This window comes from Perissodus microlepis, chromosome 5, assembly GCF_051167445.1.
Source record: "Perissodus microlepis isolate ML-2025 ecotype Zambia chromosome 5, ASM5116744v1, whole genome shotgun sequence".
In the NCBI taxonomy this organism is placed as follows: Eukaryota; Metazoa; Chordata; class Actinopteri; order Cichliformes; family Cichlidae; genus Perissodus; species Perissodus microlepis.
This window is the reverse complement of record NC_140465.1, coordinates 19407458-19413715: the sequence shown is the minus strand read 5'-3', so window position 1 is coordinate 19413715 and position 6258 is coordinate 19407458.

The window sequence follows — 6258 nt, the reverse complement described above, 5'->3', positions numbered from 1 at the left end:
CAGCCTGCTGATAGAGGTGAAGAGGGAGGTAATTTACCCCACACAAGGTGTTCCTGAAGAGGTTCCAGTGTAACACGCTGTCTCAACTTCACTGTGCCAATTTTATCAGGCACCCCCCCCCCCCCCCCCCCCCCTCCCCCAACGCTCAACATTGGAAAGCATGGATAAAAACTGGCTACAGTCATCATTGGTGACATCACCTGAAATAGATAGAAGCCTCCAATACTCATCCGTATTCTTCATCACATGAATCAACGACTTAATAGCGTTACTGCCAATAATCATGTCATCACTTTGGCCTGGAATAACCAGCATGGGGATGAGCAGCTTGAAACCATAAATAGTCACTTCCAAATCACAAACTGCTTTTGGTTGGAACTGGTGACCCCCAGCACCAACAACAACAATGTCATTAGCTGGTTCGATCTTCAGATCAGGGCAGGACTGTAAAAGCCGCGTAGCAGCAGCCTCACTAATAGAGCACAACATAGAGCCACTGTCGATCATGGCTCTCAGTGAAACTCCACCCACAGTTCCCACAGTTGTGTAAAACAAACTGTCAGATTTCTTAATTCTTTGCGTCATTTGGAAGACAACTGTCATACCAGGTGGCGAAGCAGAACACAGAGATTCATACATGGATTCCAGGTCATCACTGTCGCAGATGGGAGAGTCACTCAGATGATCCACACCTTCCTCCCTCAAATGTGGATCAACTAGTTTTCCGACCGTTGAGGGACAGAAGACGACGAGGATCTAGGACAAGCACGCCTGGCGTGGTCAGGTGAGTGGCACAGAAAACAGAGTTTGTGATTTCGGCAGTGCATAAAAGCTGTGTGAGACATATCATGACAGACGGAGCAGGGTTTATCATGTAGGCCCTCAATCCTGGAACGTCTGGAATTAGGCCGCGTGGTCAAACCAGGCTGAAAGGATCCTTGCAGAAGAACCTTCTCAAGCATGCCTATGAGCCGCTCCAAAGTAGTTGAATCTGTCGACTGTGGCTGAATGTGTTTCTCTGTTGGCTGGGCAGGCAATGCTGCTGATATCTGCAGTGCATTCATTGCAACTCTCCCAGTTGTCATGCTGCTTGAATTCAACGTTCCTCCAGATTGGGACTCACATAGGATTTCCTGGACCTCGTGGGCCGTCCATTTATCAATTGTCTTTGATCTAAAGATCATGGCAAGCTCAGGAGAGGGACAGTTTTTGATGAACATTCGGGTGACCTCAGTGCTGGGGCTACCCAATGCCTGTCCTCGTTCCTTCAGGCGCTCAACAGCAAGATCAACAGCACGGTGCAGCCTAAGCCAGTAATCAAATGCACTTTCACCTTTCTCTGGGAGAGTGGTGTAGAAGTCTGCCAGTGGAAGAGGTGAGCACTGAGCAGAGTCAAAGTGTCTCCTCAGGATTCCATAGATAGCCATAGATTCCATAGATATCACGTGTGACATCTACGACACTGTTTCTAATGCCAACCTGGACCACATCCTTAGCCTTGCCTCTCAAATGAACAAGGATCTCTTCAGCTTGTTCTTCAGATCTCAGACTCCCCAGCTTTATAAAGGCTCTCATCAGATCCTCCCACTCTCTCACAGAAATGAGATCAGAACCATCCCCTCTGAAGCATGGTGGTGTCCTTAAGCTTCCTGTGGGACACAAACTGCACAGGCGCAGCATCAACAGCAGATGTAGACGACCTAGCATGGAAAGATGTGGCAGTAGGTGCAGGTAAAGGGGTACTAGCAGACGGGCTGAGCTGGGTTAAGATACTCTGCGCTACCCTCTGACCAACCAGCTGGATCACATCCCCCATCTGACTCACAATCTCCGTGGCAATAGTATCTGGGTTAGGAGAAGGTGAACTGTTGTTCTGAGACATGCGTGACACAGGGCTAGGGGGAGGGACAACAACCCCTTCGCTAGACTGGGACCCTGGGATCCTCTGACTATCACCTCTAATAAAACCACGCCCACTAACAGGAGTGTCATAACGCAAACGCAAAGGGGAACATAACAACCCCCTACCCCTACCAACAACATTAGGAGTACTTGATCCCTCCTCTGTGATGTCCATCACAGCGACTAGAATAAAACAAAAGTGCTATATTTGTTCCTTTAAAAAAAGATGTGTCAGATAGAACAACAATAAATCACAAATGTGCAGCGCTGAAACTGGCCCCACGTTGCTGAGAGGAGTCCACTGTCCAAACAGTTGATTGACGGCTCACGGCACCAATGTAACCCCCCTCAGTCTCTATGTCCGGTGCTGTATGAGTAAAACTCTCTGGACCCGAGATGGGTAGAGCTCAGGCGTGGTTTATTCCCCTTTTTGCGGGTCTCTGCAATAACATGGGACATGAATAACCATGGGTTTCCAGCAACAGGATTCCGCCAAAACACAGCAAAAGCTTCATTGCTACTAACGGATAAGCTAATGATTGTATAGTGGAACTCTCAGTTTTCTTAAAATAAATAAAAAAAACAAATATTGATTGAAAAATAAAATGGCCACAAAACTTATGACGGAAAATAAAATAAAAATATTACTGCATTGTGGCTTAGGTAAAAAAAAGAGAAATTAATTCACTTAAATGCACATTCATGTGAATATAAATAAACTTCCAGACCAAAGCCAAAATTTCCTTTCATGTACAATAGTAAATGGAACAATGCTGCCATCTACTGGGCAAAACCTACTAAGCAGTATTTCTTAAACAGAATTAGCCTGCAGCTCAACCAAATACATGTTTCAAAATACACATACCTGCAATAACATGGGGCATGAATAACCATGGGTTTCCAGCAACAGGATTTCGCCCAAACTATCAAGAGAAGTTTCAAGTTATTAGACACAACAGTCTCTTCTAGCTGTTAGCCGCTAGCTCAGCGTGTCCATTTTTCCTACCGTCTAACCCATTAATTGCAAAACAAGATCATAAAACTGAAATCTACTCAGATGCTACTGTATGGGTAGTTCATGCTGTTAATGCACTGTCATGTTAACGTCAATGAAGATTTTCAAACATGTTTTAAACTCATGTTCAGTCAGGGCGGACTGAGGAAGAACTTACCACAGCAAAAGCTTCATTGCTACTAACGGATAAGCTTAGATAAAACCCGTTTACCAGTAGCAGACTTCCGCTGCGGGTTTTCAAAATAAAAGTTTCAAAATAAACCCATGGTTGAGATCCCAAGTTTAACAGGAATTTAACAACAACAAAACCATATTCATTCTTTTACATCGTTACACAACCAAGAAGAAGAAGAAGCTATGAGCCAGGAGGGAGGGGGTGAGTGAGTGAGTGAGTGAGTGATTCGTTTGCTCTAGTGATGTTCGATTCGTGAACGAATCGTTCAATACTCGAGAATCACTTTACTGACTCGTGAATCATGATTCACAAGCCCAACTGACTCACTCATCCCTGTTTCTGTTAGCAAACTAATTCGCTTAGTAGAAATATATCTAGCTTATAATTAAAATAGTGGGGGGGAAAAAACAACAGCCAGTTTCTTAACAAAAGCATTTCTGCTCTGAACTGGAAGAAAAAACCCTGAGTAGAAGCTCACATCAAGAAAATAGCTCCTTGGTTCACAGTAGCATCACTCTGCTAACATGCTAACAGCACATTTGAGCTACTCACCCCCTCCCTCCTGTGCTGAATCATAGAGCGAACGAATCACTCAGGACTCACTAACCCCCTCCCTCCTGTGCTGAATCGTAAGCGTAAGCGAATCACTCAGGACTCGCTCACCCCCTCCCTCCTGTGCTGAATCATAGAGCGAGCGAACGAATCACTCACTCACTCACCCCCTCCCTCCTGTGCTGAATCATAGAGCGAACTATCACTCACTCACCCCCTCCCTCCTGGCTCACAGCTTCTTCGTCTTCTTGGTTGGCAACCAATGTTAAGGCGCATTACCGCCCCCTGGCTCACAGCTCAGTGGACATTTAGATGAGAAAATATATATTTGACACATTTAAGGAAAATACTAATAAAATAAAAATAAACAAAATAAATGTTTATTAAGCAATTTTGATATGAAATTGCTTAATTTTAGAAATGTTTTTGCTCTGTTTTGCTCTATAAAATAGTTGTTTTCTTTTAGAATCACTCATCTTAGCAGTAGGATTTACATGAAAAGAGAAACAAATTAAGTTTGAGTGAAAATGTACATTTCTTGCACTCTCTGGTCAACTGACTCAGTGAATCAACTGACTCAAAAGACCCGATTCACTTTGGTGAGTGACTCATTAAAACTTGATTCAGTAAAAAGAATCAAATTTACCATCACTAATTGGAATCCCGACTTCTCTGACAAGGCTAACCAGAATGCCGTTTACTTGAGTGTGACATTATTCCCAGGTCCGTGTTCAGCTTTTCGAGGTAAGTCGAACGCAACACACGATGTAACGAATAACGACCCTATCTAAATCCCAGTAACGATTAACTTGTTCCTGATTTTGGCATAATAACTAGTTACCGTGTTCGTTACCACAATAATAACATAGTTACTGTAACGTGTTACTTAATAACGCATTAGTCCCTACACTGGTAGTTGCAGTAGTAGAAGTAGTCATCATTTAAACCTGTGTTTGATTTTCCTAAGACAGCCAGGTCTTCATTTGTTCATACGAGGTTGAAGCTCCAGCAACACATTATTACTGTGTTGATAAATGGATTACCAGAGCTTGTTAAATTATTGTTCTTCTCTATACTATTGGAAAGTGGGTGAAGTGATACCAGAAATCTCCATTGAAATTCCTCTGCATTTGTTTGCACACGTGGTCAGAGGCAGGTCTAAGGCTACGTCCACACGTACACGGGTATTTCTGAAAACGCAGATTTTTCTGTGTGTTTGCGCCTTTCGTCCACACGTAAACAGCGTTTTCAGTCACTGAAAACGGAGATTTTTAAAACCCCCTGCCAGGGTGGATATTTTCGAAAACTCTGTTTTTGCATTTAGTGTGGACGAGGAAAACGGAGAAAACGCAGTGTCAAAGGTGTGCGTCTATTTTGACGTCACACTGTGCACCACGTTTTTGTTTCGGTAAAATGAATTTCTACAATGGCGGACTTACACAAAATACTGTTACTGGTACTCTCTGCAGTGTTTGAATGCTTACATATACACACAGTTACTGTCCCTCCACACATAGAACTCAGTTCTGCTTCTATGCGCCATCTTTGTTTACTCTTTCCCATCCAGGCTTCTAGACTTATGATTGGCCAACATTTCTACAACGTTAGGAATATATCGCCACCTGCTGCTTTGGCATGTTCATAGCAGCGTTTTCCTTCAATTTTGCGTTTAGGTGTGGACAGGATTTTTTTTAAAAACAAAAATGGAAAATCTCTGTTTTGAAAAATACCCGTGTACGTGTGGACGTAGCCTAAATTTGATTGTAATTTTGTTTGTTCGTACAAAGAAAATCAACAACATCAAAATACTGATTGTTCCTCTTTTCTGACCTCTTTTTTTTCATATTGAGATTTTGAACCAACATTTGGACTCATCACTTCATACCATATCATTTTCTCACTGATTTTCAGTCCACTTCTTATGTAATTTGGCATGATTGAACCTTTTCTTTCTCTTTCCATGTCTCACGAATGGCTTCTTGACAGCCACCCTTCCATTGAGACCGTTTCTGATGAGGCTTTAGTGAACAGGGCCAGATGCAGCTCTTCAGGACATGACTTTCAGATAGTGTTCATCTGCTGTAGATAGTCGTTTTAGGCCTGCCATTTCATCTTTGTCCACTATTTGTTGTGTTTCCCCCAGTGCTTTTAAGGACACACTGTACTGATATGCATTTTCAGCTAATAGCTCTTTGATAATCAGCTTGTTGGTGGAAAAATACTTTTTCCCACCTGTCACATTGTTATCATTGGCACCTTTTATAGATTCAACTAAAGAAATTGGCTGAAGTTATGTGTTTGTGCCACATGCTACTAGTAAGAAAGGTATTACAATTTACAAATGGGTTCTAAACTGTTTTGTTTTTTTTTTTGAGCTAGGTGCCTCCTTATGCAGGAATAGGTCAGTGTTAAGTGGCTATAGAAAAACATAATGCAAAGAAATGCTATATATATATAATATATAGCATTTCCTTGCAAATACTCAAGTAATACTGGACGTAAATGAGCGAAAAGGGAGCCAATGTCCAAATGAAAACTTCAAAGAAACAAGGGTGGCTCAAGACTTTTGCACAGCAGCATAGCCATGGCATTTGACCTACTTCATCCCAGTGGT